The sequence below is a fragment of the Microcaecilia unicolor genome, chromosome 3 (genome assembly GCF_901765095.1).
Source record: "Microcaecilia unicolor chromosome 3, aMicUni1.1, whole genome shotgun sequence".
Lineage (NCBI taxonomy): Eukaryota > Metazoa > Chordata > Amphibia > Gymnophiona > Siphonopidae > Microcaecilia > Microcaecilia unicolor.
In genome coordinates this window covers 275,040,008-275,058,543 of record NC_044033.1, presented here as the reverse complement: position 1 = coordinate 275,058,543, position 18,536 = coordinate 275,040,008, and positions in this window count along the sequence as shown.

The following is an 18,536-nucleotide window of genomic DNA, read 5'->3' as shown; positions in this document are numbered from 1 at the left end:
ACTTTCAGCTAGCTGATTAGCTTTTCCATAAGCAGTAGACCACTGACAGGAAACTGTCTGCTTCTGACTTGAGAAAACCACCGAAGAAGAGCATCTTCTACCTCCTCAGCTTTTCCCGCCCATTTTCGTTTCCTGTGTGGATTTGTATTGTTTTGACAGTCTTCCAGAAGCTGGTCTTTCTGCTTCAAGATACGTGAAATTTGACTGGGATTGACACCATATTCTTTAGCAATAGATGCTTTACTTTGTTTGTTTTCTAATTTTTTAAGAACGTCTATTCGTTCAGACAGTGTTAAAGTCTTACAGTTGCACGACGACGACAACTCCAGTGTACACTCTAACAACATTCTTTCGCTTATTCTGCCTGTGGCAGTTAAAGGGGCGGTAAATTTGAAATCTCGTTGGTTGTCATGCGCCATTCGGCTTCCATATGCCATGCGCATGCTTATGCGAAGTCTTTCCTGCAGAGGAGTGGTCTTAAACCATGCATATAAGTGAATCTTGCACTTATTAGTAGTGCGCTAAACCAAACTTTGTCCCCATAGAAATTGATGGTGCCAAAAACGGGACCGAAGTATGGCATGCAGTTAAAAAGAGCATGCGCTTATACAACGTGCACTTAAATGGAGTGCACTGTATATATATATATAAATATATAATAATACAGGGGCCAATGCAGAGCGAACTCCTGAGTCTCTTGAACCACAGAGATTCTACAGGACTGGCTCTTCTTTTTATTGGTCAATCAATGCCACATCATCATTAGATTCAGGAACCAATCACATGTTATCAGCATCACATGTTATCAGCATCATATGGAAAACATTACTCATTAATCATTACCTTTCTTATGAATGTTTAGCAGAATCATGGAAAATTGTTGTAATATCAGAATATGTCAGCAGTTGTCCATCCAGCATATTAGTAACACTCTGACCTATATTTTATCTTTCTACTTTCAAGTGTCTGGTAAGGCAACGGATCTTAAGTCACTTAATGCTGACAAATCTATGATTTCCCAAAAGCAAGCTATAATTAAATTTACTGATCAGGGACATGGTTCCGTGTTCTTTATCATTCTGCTAGCCTCAGCTGCTGATTTAGAAGTATGTGTTATGTCTAGCATCTATCTCAAGTTATTTCAACATTAGCTCTATGTTCAGTAAATTATTATCATTTTAGTTGCTGTAAGCAGAATCATCTAGCTGCAAGCTTTTTGTCTCCCCTGATTTAATTGTTACATTTAATTCCTGGGCATCTCTTCATAATCATTTTCAACCCAGGGGTCTCTATTCTCAGACAGATTTTCCAGACCATCACCTCCATTGCCCCAGGTACAAAACTTAGATTGTGAGCCCTCTAGGGACAGAGAAAGTACCTGCATATAATGTGTACAGTGCTGCGTGCGTCTAGTAGCGCTTTAGAAATGATTAGTAGTAGTAGTAGTAGGCTGTCATAGACTTTTGTAGGACTTTATGGTGTGGTTGATCTGGAATGTGGGAGGCATATCTTCCTCAATAAAACATAAGAAAGTCCTACAGGCCTTTTCATAGGTGGGTTAGGGCTGTTATAGTGTGTTAGTTTCCAGTATAGGTTTTGAGTGTCATCTTGCAGGATTTTTTGTTATTTCACAATGTATCTGGCCCTATTTGAAAGTAGGCTCTGGGGCAAGGGCTGACTTTGGCGGCCCTTGTCACCCAAAGTAAAATGCTCAGGACTAGTGGTCTCCACATCCTGTAGAGTCACCATACAAACAAAAGCCCATCTGATTTTAAAAAGTGTCTAGTAGTGGAAGGAGTGTGTGTGCTGTCCCTGAGGTGATGGTCACAATTTGAAATATTTTTACGTCTAGTTAAGAAGACAGGTTGCCTGCTCCCACCAGTCCTGAGACATCTGCTGTGTCTGGCCTCCTGATGTAACTTCCTGTTTTCCTCATAGGCAGGACACAGCAGAGGCAGTCTGTGTTAAATCATTGCTGGTCACAGCCATGGCACCAAAGCAACAACATCGGCACTGCTGCCTAGCCGACACCAAACGGCGCCTATTTTACAAAAGTCTGCTCCCCCTAACCTCAAAACCTGGCTATGCCTCTGGGTGCCTGAGCTAAATTACTCACGACTGTTGGAGTTGTGGAAAACTGATTTACAAGTTTCTTTGACATTGACCCAACTGAAGACACATATCTTGGCCATTCGTAAATATTCTACAGATGCCACGCACTGGGAACTTCAGTATAAATTTGTGCTGCGCTTGTATATATCCCCGTGGAGAGTGTTCCACATGGTGTTATCTCCATGGGGATCCTGTCCCAAATGTGGGGCGGAAGGAGTCACATTGGGACACATGTTTTGGATGTGTGCAGGTGTGGCAGTCTTCTAGAAAAGCATATTATCACAAGTGTCCAAAATGTGGCGCACGGGATGGCACCCGATGTTGAGTTCTCCATCCCCAAGCAGATTTAAAAGATTTGTATCCATAGCCATCATAGTAGTAAAGCAGGTCATCTTGGCAGAGTGGTTATCTCACAGGTATCCCACAGCCCAACAGTGGAGAATGCGTATGATTGTGCTGCTAAGAATGGAAAGGATGGACATCCAAGACTTTTCCTCCATTGTGGGGGTAAGGTTGCAATGGTGTTGGAGCCTGTTCTGGAATACTCTGACCCAGGCGGCCAAACGCCGGTTGTTGAACAGATAATACCCTGGTTGAATTAGTTAGTTTTGTTTTTGTCTACGCTCCCTATGATGTTGGCAATGGACTGGAGAGGGAGGGTTGGGACTGGGGAGGGAGGGAAGACGGGGAGATAAAGAGAGACTGTCAGATGTTTTGATACTATAAAAGATATGTTTGGACATGAATACTAATAAAAAAGATTTACACACAAAAATATAGAATATATACAAACAGTATAGCAAATGACATTTCTAATAATAGCAGTCATATTGTTCTGTATACAGACAGTTCAGGTAAATGAGAAATAAAAACACTAAAGAGGTAACCAGAAAATGGCATTTTAAAATGTAGAAGTAAAACATTCAAACATTTCCAGTTAAAAGGAACAGATTAACTGAGTAAATAAACAAACCAATGTGTATTTACTGGGCTTGAAAGACTGAATGTGTTTACAAGCATTTAAGTGAGTCACTTGTGAGCTGAGATTTGTTCCTGAGGGCTAAGAAATTTGCCTGCATCAGCAGTTAAAGCATATGAAAAGCTTTTATGCTACCAAAAGGTTATCTTTTTGTCTGCGTTTGCTGTCTCATATTATTTGTGCTCCTGGCTCCCGCCCAGGATTGTGCTGCGTAAGCTGAAATTATTATTTTTTCCCTCCTGTTTTATAATTAATTGTTTGCACTGTTATCTCAGCTCGCTTTCTTCGCTCTCCTCTTCTTGCTACTAGTTTTACATATTCATTGATTTCTCTCACTGCCCCGGCATGATTGATACAATACCACACACCTAATTGATAAAAAGCTGTTTGATGTGATAAATAGCATACAATATCATGCATTATTTATGTGACAGATACATGATTCATGCTTTGTGCTTATATCCCACCATTGTTCCGCAGCTCCAAATGTTCCATTCCAAATCTGCATTTTCAGCTTTATCTGTGACTGCAGATTTTCCTGATTAAATTTAATAGATCTTCCAGAACAAAACCAATTGTATCATTCACTCATTTAATGAAACACTGTCTTGTTCTGTTCAGTGGATTCTCTAAGAAAAGAAGGGCTGCAAGTCTTTAAAGAAGAGTGCCTTGACCCCTGTAGTTTTATTCCCCCCTTATGAGTAGTTAACTGGAGAACCAAGAAGGGCAATGTCCTGCTGGCATATCTAACCTGGGCCAGGAGGGAGTGGGGGATTGACAAGGTGAAGGTATTTTGGTTTGAATAGAAGGGAGCAGTGAGGACTGGTTGGGTCAGGGGGGAGAATCATGAGACCTTGGCACAGAAACAAATGAGAGGAGGATAGTGATTACAGGTGGTAGAACTATGGTAATAGGAAGTTGATTAAAGATAAAAGGGAATGGAAGGCTGGGGGCAGGAGTGATATGGGGAATGGGAAACCTAGCAGGTGAGAGAAGGAAATGGAATTTGATAGGTAGCTGAAAAGTAAAAAGGAGAAGGATGAGAAAGAGGGGCAGCCGCTAGCGCTGCTTAGTAATCCAGAGCGTTAGTGTTGCACTACATGCCAAGTTTAATTTCTTTGGGTTCCCTGTTTAATTTTGGTGATCCCTTGTTCTATATTTGGTGAGGGATTATTGGTATGATAGTAATGGCAGGTAAGGAGATGGGAGGGGAAGCAGGGAGTGGGAAGGCTCCCCTCTTTTATTTTCTGACTGTTCCCAGCATGTCTAACACCAGCACTAACCCTTTCTGTAGCTGATTGGGGATCTCCAATCATCACCAGCTTAGGATCTACATAACATAAGAACATAAGAATAGCCATACTGGGTTAGACTAATGGTCCATCAAACCCAGTATCCTGCTTCCAACAATGGCCAATTCAGGTCACAAATACCTGACAGAATCCCAAATAGTAGCAAGATTCATGCTACTGATCCAACGGACAAGCAGTGGCTTTCTCCATGTCTATCTCAATAGCAGACTATAGACTTTGTCCAAACCTTTTTAAAACCCAGATACAGTAACCGATGATACCACATTCTCTATCAATAAGTTCTAGAGCTTAACTATTCATTCAGTGAAAAAATGTTTCCTGTTTGTTTTAAAAGTAGAACCAAGTAACTTCCTTGAGTGTCCCCTAATCTTTGTACATTTTGAAAGAGTAAAAAATTGATTTATGTTTACCCGTTCTACATCACTCAGTATTTTGTAGATCTCAATCATATCTTCCCTCAGCCATCTCTTTTCCAAGCTGAAGAGCCCTAACCTCTTCAGCCTTTCCTCATAAGAGAGGAGCTCCATCCCCTTGATAATTTTGGTTGCCCTTCTTTGAACCTTTTTTAATTTTGCTATATCTTTTTTAAGATACAGCAACCAGAATTGTGCACAATACTCAAAGTGTGGTTCCACTATGGAGTGATACAAAGGCATTATACTATTCCTTGTCTTATTTTCTATCCATGTCCTAATAATTCCTAGCATTCTATTTGCTTTTTCAGTCTGGGCAGAAGATTTCAGAGTATTATCCACAATGACACCTAGATCTTTTTCTTGGGTGCCGAATGCATTTTAACAACTTTGAATAGTTTAGTGTCATCTGCAAATTTAATCACCTTACTTGTTGTTCCCATTTCCAGATCATTAATAAATATGTTAAATAGCACTGGTCCCAGTACAGATCCCTGGGACATGCACAAGGCATTGGAATCTCAGAGTGAGAAAATCAATCATAAAATTTCATTTTCACTTTCATTTATTCCACCTAATAGCTCCTCCAGCCCCTTTTGCACATCCAGGACAACCAGAACTGGTCTCCACTGGGCTGCCGCACTATAAGAATTCATCTACTTTTATTTATTTTTTATTTCCTTTAATTTGATATAATGTCATTCACCATACAGCACCTATGAAGTTAACAATAAAAGCTCAAAATGGGTAAGAAAAAGAGAGAGAAGAAATAGGAGCGAAAAATAACCCCTGCATCATGAAGGAAAGGCTTAATTGAAAGGCAAATGTTTTATGAGCTTCTTAAAAGTGGGGTATGAGGATTCAGATTTCAGATAAAGAGGTACATTATTCCAAAGTTTAGACCCAGCATAAGCAAAGGCTGTGGCTCGAATGATGTCAAGCCTAATGGCAGAAGGAGGAGGAAGATGAAGAAGGATCTATTGGGAGGAGCGTAGAAACCATGAGAATGAGTATGGAATGAGTAATTTGGAAATATATTCTAGGGGAAGAGATGGAACAAGACCCTTTGTAAACCAAGAGAAGTAATTTAGAAGTGATCCGATAGGAAACAGGTAACCAGCTTCTGTCACTCACCTGTTGTCACCATAATGAAAGAAAAAATAATAAATAGAAATCAAAAATGTGTTTCCTTTCTTTATAGTTTTGGCTGCTGATTCCACTGACAGTTTGTTATTCTTTACCCCACTTTTGGTGTCTTGTCATCATGCTGGTCTGGGTGTGGCTATGAGGGATGGGCTGTCATTTGCAATGACATGGAAAAAGTCAATGACATATTCCATGTCATTAAATGAAAATGAGTGGAAAAATTACTATTTGGACAGAAGGCAGTCTATTTCAGAAAGAGGACATGCATGGGTATTCATGCTTGATGATTTGCACATATATGACAGTTCAGGATGAGTGTGTCCTCTTTCCAAACAATGCACATTCTTTAGGAAGAGTGTCTATTCTTGGTGACATTCATCCCGGAATGAAAAAAGCATGAGCAATAGCATATGAAAAATTTTCAGGTGTGCTACCCAGTTTGATTGGCTGCCTTAATGCTCTTTTGTTTCTAGTTGGGGTTTTTGTTCATTATGCAAGGGGTACTATTGGAGTAATCGTAATAATTGTCCTGTTTACTTATCAAATTCTCAGTTGGGGGGGGGGGGGGGGTTGTTAGGGACCTGGAAGTAAATAGAAGGGGCAACAAAGCTAAAGGTTCACCTAGGGCCATTAACACCCTATCACTGGCCCTATTAAAAAAACTGTGTTATTGGAAGAATCTGGTGCACTCATAGTTCAGTCTTCAAGGTCCACAAACAGGTCAGATTTTCAGAATATCCCTAATGGATTTGCATGAGATGGAATACACTCAAATCTACCATCTACTGTATGCAAATCTCTCTCATATTTCTTTATTAGGGATATCCTGAAGACCTGACTGAGGACTTTACTTGTGTACACCTAATCCAGGCAAATGAATGGCAGGTCTAAATTTAAGAAGATATAATATTGGGTGATCTTTCAGCAAGAAGCGTGAAGGGGCATTTTTGATATGACGTCCAAGTCCAATTGTAGACATTTTGCTGAAAACATCTAAAATTCTCATCCTGACCATAGTAATTTTCAAACCAGAAAAATGTTTATTTTTTCTTTCAAAAATCACTATTTTCCAGATGTTTATGTGCTCAGTTTGTATTTCTTTATGTAACATTAAAAAAAAAAGTCCTAGAGAACATGCACAAAAACAAGCCATAGGGATGGCTGTGTGGCACCATTCCTAGTAAACTGGCCATACAGACATCCCATTAGAGCAGAGGGGCAGCCTAGTGGTCAGTGCTATGAACTTCACATAAAAGGATCTAGGTTACAAATCTCACCTTAAACCCTTTAGTGTTCAATGTTCCCGTACTAAGCCATATGGGAACAGATTTATGGGAACATTGGACACTAAAGGGTTAATGCTTTATTTTGTATTGTGAGCCCTCCAGGAACACCTACAAACCTACTGTACCTAACTGTACATTACTACAAATGCTCTCAGGTCTGCAGATGTCTCCTATCCAGTGCTTCTTTTGTAGAAGAAAAGGTGCCGGTACTCATTATGAGCGGGGTCACCACATATGGCTCCACCCCTATGATAGCCACACCCACATTAGCCACACCCCTTTTCCAGCCATGGCGCATATAAACAGACTCTATGAACAAAAACTGGGAAATTCCAAACCCTTATAATGTAAATTCTACTATCCAAAACTGGTTTGAAAAATAAATCCAATTCAGTGGTGTGGCACCCTGTAACTCAATAATCCACAATCGGGATCATCTCTAGTAAATAAACAAGGAACCTCAGACCTCCTCATGGGGAACACACTGCTGCATTAGCTTGGTCCACCATTTAAATAAGGAGTAGAGTACTATCACTGGTTCCAGTGAGGAAAAGAAGAGAAAAAAAGCCAACCGCAAAAACTCATACTTACATGAGAAAACCGGATGGCATAAAAACTCTCCTTCTCCTTCACTAACTACAGAGTTAAACTAGGTGAAACACCCCTCTTCCAATGTATCCCCCCCAAACCACACATCAATTATTTAAAGCCTGACCCCTTAAACTAGAAACTACCCCCCTGTTATACAAGATGAAACAAGAACTAAAGGAAAATAGCAGGATTATATCCACATAATGTACAATGTCCTCAGAAACTGCAGGCTTAATCAACCCACGTAATCTTTGCACAAGTCAATTTTCCTCACGTCCACTTTCCACAAAACCAGACACTTATCTGTATGTTAGTAGCTCAGGGCTCGGTTATTTATATGAATCCAGGCTGATGATAATCCAACATGGAGTAGACACCATACTGTTCAGTTGCCTTAAACACCATCCCGTGTCTCCCTTCAACAAGTGTGCCTTGTTTCGCCGATATCCAGGCTGCTTCAGGAAGGTTCCTATCTCGGATCCTTACGTGGACCTCTCAAAAATAACCGAACTGACTCTAGATCAATCACTGCATGCAGTTCGGTTATTTTTGGATCTAGCTTTTGCCTATTTTCTCCATCCATGTGCAATTTTTCTCCTCTCTTCCCTTTCCCTTGTCTCCATCCATGTGCATCTTCTTCTTTTTTTCTTTCCTTCCCTCCATCCATGTCCAGCACTTCTCCATCTTCTCCCCTCCATCCATGTCCAGCATTTCTCCTCTCTCTTCCCTCCCCTGTGTCCATATAAAACAATTATTCCCTCTCTTCCATTCATGTCCAGCAATTCTCCTCTATCTCCTGCTCTCCTCTCCATCCATTTCCAGAATTTCTCCTCTCTCCCCTGCCCTCCCCTCCCATCCATGTGCATCTCCTTCCTGTCTTCCCTCTCCTCCACCCATGCCCAGCATGTCTCCGTTCTCTCTCCCCTTCTCTCCCCTCTCATCCATGTCCAATGATTCTCCTCTCTCCCCTTCCCTCCCCTTCCATCCATGTCTCACTTCGCTGACCTCCCCTCGCATCCATGTCCAGTATGTCTCCTCTGCCCCTGCCCTCCCCTCTCATCCATGTCCAGCGATTCTTCTCTGCCCCCTGCCCTCCACACCTATCCATGTCCAGCAATTCTCTCTTCCCTGCCCTCTCCTCCTATCCATGTCCAGCAATTCTCTCTTCCTTGCCTTCCCCCCACATCCATGTCCAGCGATTCTCCTCTCTTCCCTGTCCTCCCCTCCCATCCATGTCCAGCGATTCTCCTCTCTTCCCTGCCCTCCCCTCCTATCCATGTCCAGCAATTCTCTCTTCCCTGCCTTCCTGCTTCCTTCCGTCCGTGCATCTGTGCTGCCTGAGTCAAAATCTTTTGTTTACCCGAAGTCGCAGTGAAAGTAGCAGGCAGGCAGGTAGGCTCGTCTCCTCATTGCTTCCCTTCCCTCTCAGGGCGTCCTGCCCTCGCGGAAAGGAAATTACATCAGAGGAAGGTAGGACGCGCTGAGAGGGAAGGGAAGCAACGAGGAGACGAGCCTGCCTGCCTGCTGCTTTTACTGCCAGTTCGCCACGACTTTGGGTAAACAAAGGATTTCGACTCAGGGAGCACGAATGGAAGGGAGCAGGCAGGTGAGCCAGACCTCAGGAAAAAGGCGCATACCGGCACAAAAAAGCACTGCATAACTTACAAGTTTGTTAAGAGATAACAATAATAAAATAAAAGCACTGTTCCTAGCTATAGGTACAGTTGGTATTTTGTGGGTTTTGGAAGGCTCTCAATTTCCACCACAAGTGTACTAGTTAGAGTGGGATATGGACATGGGTCCTAATCTCTACACTTCACTGCATTAACCAGTAGCCTACACCTGGGACCAATTTGCTGCTCTAATAGGAATGACCATAATATCTGAAGCTGTCACAGAGGCTGAAATGTACTGTCACATCTTTGTGGGGGGTTGGAGAGGGTTAGTGATCACTGGGGGATTAAGGGGGGAGGGGGTCATGCCTTAATCCCTCCAGTGGTCAGCTGGTCATATAGGGCACCTTTTTGCAACTTAGTCGTGATTGAAACAGGGCCAGGTAAAAAATTAACATTTTGCCCTAGATGTTTTTATCTTGTTCAATTGTCCCTGAAAAATGTCCAAATTCTGGGCCTGCCCAAAACACACCCCCTTGCGATTTAGATGAACTGCAGAAAAAACTGTCTCAAATTCGAGTTTCAAAAATCGTGACTTGGATGTTTTCCTGTGAAAAATATCTATCTGCCGCTTTGTGGTGCTTTTCAGACACTCTCTTCTGATCTCTCTTCCCCTTATTCTCACCACACTTAAAACTCTACCCACAGATGGAACTGTTATACCCTAATGTTCTCTCGCCATTGTTCTATCGCCGATCACTTCCCCATTGTTACATTCTACTGTTCCACTCCCAAACTATGTTTGACTTTGACTTGTTTTCCCAAAATATGTTTGACTTCGACTGTCTTCCCATAACTCTTCTCTATATAACCCATAACCATATTGTAACCAATGTAATTCCATGACTCACAATGTATTGTAAGCCACACTGAACCCGCAAATAGGTGGGAAAATGTGGGATACAAATGCAATAAATAATAATAATAATAATAAATAATTTCTCTCATGGCTGTTAAGGTTGGCTGATTATGATTTTTATCATTATTATTATGAATCCTATAGTTTCCAGTGGGTGAGCTATACTACCTTATTTTGACTTTCAAATATGCAGTCCTTTTGACATCAGCATCTCAAATCCAATAGAATGAGTGTTAACTGTTTCTTGTTCTGTGTTACAAAATTTGCATTTGCTTGTTTTTTTCCCCCATGATCTCTTCTTTCACTTTCTCTTTCTTTTCTATCAGTATTCAGTAGAAGGGCTTATTTCCAAAACCAACTAAGTCTACTTTTGGCAAAAATGAGCTATAGTTTCATATGGACAAAGGATATTGTTATCTACCAATGTAATTAATTGTTGAGTTGAAAAGTGTGTTTGTCATTCACCTGCAGCCAAGTTCTGCCCCATTTGCAAGGAAGGCAGGGAATTGGGTTGTGCTCTTGAACTATAAATCTCTGTAGTCTTGTAGTTCCCTGTAATGGGCTCTCTCAGAGCACATGTCCAGTTCCCTGTGTTTTATGGGACTATTTCTGTTGGCTTGCCTTGTTCTCTGTGTATGCTGGACAAGTCCCCCCCACCCCCCCATTCTCTTTCTGTCCTCTGTGAACTGAAGCTGCTTATACCTTATTTCTGTTGCATGATCCCTTCAAGCCACTGTGACTATCAAGATTTCAGCAGTATAAAAGTATGAACAGCATTACTACTCAGTGTGTAGCTGAAATCTCCCAGCCTCGCTTGCATGGAAAGGGAGCTGGTTGAGAACAAATTCCTAGTTTGCAAGGCAAAAACTCTTGTCCAGCACATCTGAACTGTGTTATTTTTTTTTTCTGGTTTAATTACTGGTTTGGTTCAAGAGTTCTGAGTCTTCTCATACTGATGTTCTACATTCAGGTTTACACTAACTGTCAAGCATTGTGTTTGGAATATTTTGCAAGGACAGAACACTGGCATAGAATGAAATGCATAGGTTTCTCTAAAATTCAACATTTTTTCTACATATATAATACATAACTCATGCAAGATTTTAAACACTTATAATTATCACATTTTAGCTTTTTGAATTTATATTTACTCCACCTCTTGTAGGAAATGAAAAATGTTTATGTTCAAAGGAAAAATTCTCTGATGCAACTAAAATGGACTTAGTAGGTTTTAGATATAAGCCCTTGAATTGCATTAAGGTAATATAGATTATTCTATAGCAGAGGTTCTCATCACAGTCCTTTGGACACACCCAGCCAATCAGGCTTTTTGAATACCCCATACGATTATGCATGAGAGAAGTTTTCTGCCTTGACCACATGCACATCTGACATGCATATTCATTATGGATATAGTGAAAACCAGACTGTCTGGGTGTGTCCTGAGGACTGGGTTGGGAGCCCTTGCATTTACACAGGCAAAAATATTACAGCAGAAGTTTTTCATATTATTTTATATAAAAGTGAAGATGAATTTTGATTTCCATAAACACAGTAAAGAATTTCAGGAATAGGTTGCTCAGCATTATGCTTTCTTATTCCCTGAAGTATCACAGCGGTAAATGTGCATATCATTTTGCGTAAAGTACACAAAGAGATATGGTGCATTCACAGTTTGGTCATGTACAAGAAAAAATAGAATCAAGACAAGGAGATTGTAAATTGTTTTTTGAGCAAAAAAAAAAATGTTGATGCTATTTTGTCCCTAGGAAAGTTTTCAAATCTATTTAACGTAAATTTGTGAGTTTCAAAGCACAGATAGGAAGATCACAGTTTGCAAAGTATTGTACTTTATAGTCTAGCGCTGGCACAGTACAGACATTCCTGTTGAAGCTAATCACTTCTTCCTTGCTCTTCAGAGGCTTATAATGAGGAATAATGTTCAGACTTGCAAGGTACTAAGTGGCACTATACTCTTAACAGAGTACATCAAAAACCTGCAACACTGCCTCAGTGTAGGCTGTGTATCTCTACAAAAGTGGTTTGTAAGACTTGCAGGTTATAGCAACTGTAGATAACAGGCTGTATTTAAATAACGCAATGCAAATGAAGGCCCAGCTGGCTGTGTTGTGGAGCCATTTATGATATTTGGCAATATCTGAAAACAAAGGAGAGGATTTTTTTTCAGTGTGAAAACCAGAAGGGAAAATCCTCTGGAGAAGTAGATATGGATTATGTATTAATAGGCTGAGATATAACAATATTATTTTTCAAAATAAAAGTCAAATTGTATTAGTCAGTTGCATATCATGATAACAACCATGATCAGGTCATGATGCTAAAGGTTCTACTTTAGAAGCAGTCCCAAATATAAATAATGGCTTCTAAATGTGGAGATCACCTACACATAGAAATAGCCATGTTAGAAAGCTGCTATTTTCATGTGGTGATCTATACCATGTTTAGATTGCAAGGAGCCATGGGTAGGGCATGAAGAGTGAAGAAGGAGTGGTTTAGGTAGGCCAAAAATATTGATATGGGCTGGAGTGGAGCTTCGATGACAACTTCAATAGCTGAAGAACAAGGTCAGTGCAGGGAAGACTTTTACGGTCTGTGCCCTGAAAATGGCAAGGACAAATCAAGATCAGTTATACATATGTAGTATCACATCATACCTTATGCTATGAGTTTCTTTTTAAGCAAACTGGATGGACCATACAGGTCTTTATTTCCTGTCATCTACTATGTTACTATCAGGCTTATTTTCGAAAGAGAAGGGCGCCCATCTTTCAACACAAATCAGAAGATGGGCGTCCTTCTCACAGGGTCGCCCAAATCGGCATAATCGAAAGCCGATTTTGGGCATCCTCAACTGCTTTCCGTCACAGGCACGACCAATGTTCATGGGGGCATGTTGGAAGCATAACGAAGGCGGGACTGGGGCATGCTTAACACATGGGCATCCTTGGAAGATAATGGAAAAAAGAAGGGCGTCCCTGACGAACACTTGGCCGACTTTACTTGGTCCTTTTTTTTTATGACCAAGCCACAAAAATGTGCCCTAAATGACCAGATGACCACCAAAGGGAATTGGGGATGACAAGCTATGATAGCAGACTATTTACTGATCACATGGCAACACAACAGGATATGTTGTTTGCGCTGTTTGTGCTGTGTTTTTCGAAATTCCTTTTATCCTTGTCCTGATATGCAATTTTTTTGCATATTTAAAAAGATACAGACTAGCCCCTGACGCAGCCCTTTTTTGGGCGAAACACGGCCTGTGTCGGGCAACTGTCTAACATAAGGTATCTTTAATAAAATATTTTGGACATTACACTGATCTGCTGGCTCATTTTCCACATCAAAATATCCAGGGCTATAAGGTTGACATTTTGGTCTTGACCTATTTCATTAACTAAGAAGCCACAAAAATGTGCCCTAAATGACCAGATGACTACTGGAGGGAATCAGGGATGACCTCCCCTTGCTCCCTTAGTAGTCACTAACCTCCTCCCACCCCCTAAAAATGTGATTTAAAACATTACTTACCAGCCTCTATGCTAGCCTCAGATGTGATACTAAGGTCCATTAGAGCAATATGCAAGTCCCTGGAGTACTGTAGTGGTGTGGGGGGGGGGGGGGGGCAGTGCACTGCAGGCAGTTGGACCCAGGCCCATAGCTCTCCTACCTGTTACACTTGTGGTAGAAATTGTGAGCCCTCTAAAATTCACCAGAAACCCAATCTACCTATATATAGGTGTGCCCTTCACCCATAAGAGCTATTGTACTGGTATACAGTTGAGGATACTGGGTTTTTGGGTGGGTTTGCAGGTGCTCAGCTACCTGGGAGCAGAAAGATAAGGGAGCAACAGTGAGATGTGTACTTGGGAGCATTTATTTGAAGTCCACAGTACTGCCCCCTAGGGTTCCCCATTGCTCTTCCTGGGATGTCTGTGTGGCCAGTCTATGAAGAATGCTGGCTGCTCTTACATCCTCATGGCTTGATTTTGTGAGTTTTTCACTTGGATGTTTTATTTTTTGAAAATGGACCAAAATGATAAATGTGTAGAGCACAAAAACATTTAGCAAATAGCCATTTTTGATTTTTTTAAAAAGATGTTTTTCTGTTTTGAAAATAGCTATATTCCCCACTTGAATTTTGAATGTTTTGAGCAAAATGTCCAAAGTTGAACTTACATGTCATATCAAAAATGCCCATCCATTTATTCTCCATTTTACAAGGTGAATATTTGTCAATAAGAAAAAGGCAGTGGCAGTGCTTTGGGGGTGGGGTGGTAAACGGAGGGAGTGTATTTTTCTCTTGATGGGATGGGTGAAGGGAGGGAGATGGCTCTTCTTGAGGAGGCCAAGCTCTTGGGGGGGGGGGGGGGGGAGAGGGAGGAAGGAAGGGAGGAAGTTGACTCTGCCTGGGGGGGGGGGATCAATGTACTTTGGGGGAGTCAGGAGGGTGGGCATTGATACTGTCATGGGGGGAAGAGGAAGAGGGGGGTGATCACATGACTCTTCAGGCTGCTACCCGGAAGTTATCTGGTTACCAGCTGATATTCAATGCTGGCACCCAGATAGCTGACCAGGAAAGATAGGATTGCATAAAAACACAATCCTATCTGTCCAGTTAGCTATCTGGGCACCAGCACTGAATATCACCAGTGCCAGCTCTGCCCATACTACTTCCCAGACGCCTCCAGATACTGTGGGGATGGTTTGTGCTGCTTATTATCAGCAGATAGCTGGGCCTAAGCAATTTAACCAGGCAAGAACCTCTCCTGCCCTTTTAAATCACTTTCAATAACTCCATCACATACTTCTACTGGATGTATGTAGTGATGTTCAGTGGTTATTCATGATGAAATTCTGCACAAAAAAAATGTGCTGAACAATATTCAGCCAATGGCAGTCAGTCATCATTTTTTGAAACTCTAACCTAACCATTGTAAATATTGTTGGACCTGGATATTTAATGCTGGATCAAATTTGGATACCGGCATTGAATATCTGTTAAATCAATTGCTGTTTGCTCTAACCATTGGGCTACTCCCACTATGATACAGAGAAGACAAGCTAAATTAATAAAAAGCCAACCAATTTATATCAGTGAAAAGATAGGATGTAATAATGAAAAGACAACTCAGATCAAAAGTCATCTCAAGCAGTCCTCTTCCTAATACTGATATTATTATTATTAGCATTTGTATAGTGCTACGAGTCGCACGCAGCGCTGAACACATGACACAAAGAGACAGTCCCTGCTCAAAAGAGCTTACAATCTAAATAATACAGACAGACAAGACAGTTACGGGTGAGGGAAGTAATGGGTGAGAAGGAAGGAAGGGACCATTGAGTAGTGGCTAGGAGCTAAAAGTAGCAGTGAAAAGGTGGGTTTTCAGCATAGGTTTGAAAACAGGTAGAGATGGAGCTAGACGTATAGGTCCAGGAAGTCTATTCCAGGCATAAGGTGCTGCGAGAGAAAAGGAACGAAGCCTGGAGTTAGCAGTGGAGGAGAAGGGGGACGACAAGAGAGATTTGTCCAGTGAGCAGAATTCACGGGGAGGAATGTAGGGAGAGTTGAGAGTGGAGAGGTAATGGGGGGCTGCAGAGTGGATGCATTTAAAGGTCAGTATGAGAAGTTTAAACTGTATGCGGAAGCGGACAGGGAGCCAGTGAAGTGACTTGAGGAGTTGGCTAGTGTGGGTGTAACGGTTCTGGCAGAAAATAAGACGTGCCACAGAATTTTGAATAGATTGTAGAGGAGAGAGATGGCTGAGTGGAAGACCAGTGAGAAGTAAATTGCAATAGTCCAAGCGAGAGGTGACAAGGGTGTGGATAAGGGTTCTGGTAGCGTATTCAGAAAGGAAGGGGCGAATTTTGCTAATGTTGTAGATAAAGAAACGACAGGTTTTGGCGATCTGTTGAATATGTGCAGAGAAGGAGAGAGAGGAATCAAAGATGACTCCAAGGTTACGAGCTGCGGAGACAAGGAGGATGTGAGAGCTATTAACAGAGATAGAGAAAGGGGGAAGAGGGGAGGTGGGTACTTTAGGCGGAAAAACGAGAAGTTCAGTTTTGGTCATGTTTAGCTTTAGATGGCGTTGAGACATCCAAGCGGCAATGTCGGACAAGCAGGCTGAGATTTTGTCCTGGATTGAGGTTGAGATCTCATTCCTGGAGGAGAGTTAAAAAGGCATCCTACTATTTGCTAAATGGGTGTATGAGCAAATAAAATAATTTAGCAGCAAAGATTGAACCACTAAAATCCCAGCACACCCAGAGCCAAAACAAACATAGATTTGGCATTTTCTTTGGAGAACTTATGAGGTCATACTTGATCACAGAGCTTCTAAGCTACCTAAATCCAGGAGGAAGATTTTAAGCCAGTCCTGAATTTCTGCCAACCTCACCCTGATGCATTATGGAACCTGTAATGCTGCTTTCAATGGGTAGAATCAGGGGCTGCAAATACCACACTGCTTTGAGATGTAAAGTCAAAATCTGAACTGGCCAAAAAGGTCTCACTCCTGGTACTGGAACACCCCTGGTACCAGCTTTACAAATTGTAGGGAAAGGCCCATAGCACCCAGCAGTGCCTAGTGGTTAGGGTGGTGGACTTTGGTCCTGGGGAACTGAGGAACTGAGTTCGATTCCCGGCACAGGCAGCTCCTTGTGACTCTGGGCAAGTCACTTAACCCTCCATTGCCTGCCGCATTGAGCCTCAGGAATGCCTCAGAATACAGTCACATCAGAACAGCAAAGACCATAGGAGTCAACTTTTCTAAATGATTAGGGATGCTCAACTCAGCACAAATTACCAAGTCCATATAAAAGAAATTAAAGTATGGTAGGCAGCGCTTCCTTCCTGCCCTGTCTTCTCCTCAAGCTCTGCTGCATCGGTCCCTCCCTGCAAGTGGAATCCTCCTTCGCCGGTCGCGCTGCGCTGCCATGCACACGCAGCTACACTCCTCCCCCTGCCGCGTTCATCCGGCCCTAAACAGGAAGTGCATCACAGAGGGCCAGATAGACGCGGCAGGGGGAGGAGCGTAGCTGCGTGTGCATGGCAGCGCAGTGCGACCAGCGAAGGAGGATTCTACTTGCAGGGAGGGACCGATGCAGCGGAGCTTGGGGAGAAGACAGGGCAGGAAGGAAGCACTGCCTCCGTGGGACAAAAGGGATAGAGACAGCGCGCAAAGGATGTGGATGGGCGGACCTGGAGGAAAAATGGCTGAGCTGCTGGGACATGGGAGGGAGAGGAGGCAGGGGCTGGAGGGAAGGGAGAGAGCTACTGGACATGGGAGGGAGAGGAAGAAGGGACTGGAAGGAAGGGAGAGAGCTACTGGATATGGGAGGGAGAGGAAGAAGGGACTGGAGGGAAGGGAGAGAGCTGCTGGGACATGGGAGGGAGAGGAAGAAGGGACTGGAGGGAAGAGAGAGAGAGAGTTACTGGGACATGGGAGGGAGAGGAAGAAGGGACTGGAGGGAAGGGAGAGAGCTGCTGGGACATGGGATGGAGAGGAAGAAGAGACTGGAGGGAAGGGCGAGAGCCACTGGGACATGGGAGGGAGAGGAAGAAGGGACTGGAGAGAAGGGAGAGAGCTACTGGACATGGGAGGGAGAGGAAGAAGGGACTGGAGGGAAGGGAGAGAGCTGCTGGGACATGGGAGGGAGAGGAAGAAGGGACTGGAGGGAAGGGAGAGAGCTGCTGGGACATGGGATGGAGAGGAAGAAGAGACTGGAGGGAAGGGAGAGAGCCACTGGGACATGGGAGGGAGAGGAAGAAGGGACTGGAGGGAAGGGAGAGAGCTACTGGACATGGGAGGGAGAGGAAGAAGGGACTGGAGGGAAGGGAGAGCTGTTGGACATGGGAGGATAGGGAGAGAAAGAGGGGAGATGGATGGAAGGATGCAGAGAGAGACTGGAAGGATGTGGAGAGAGAGAGAGGGGAGACTGAACAGAAAAGGGTAGAGAGATAGAGACACTAGATGGAAGGATCAGGAGAGAGGGTAGATGGGTGGAAGGATGAGGAGAGAAAGAGGAAAGAGACTGGATGGAAGGGTAGGGAGAAAAAGGAGACACTGGATGCAAAAGAAAGAGGGGAGCTGCTGGATGGAAAGAGGGAGAGGACAGAGTAGGGAAAGACTGGAGAATA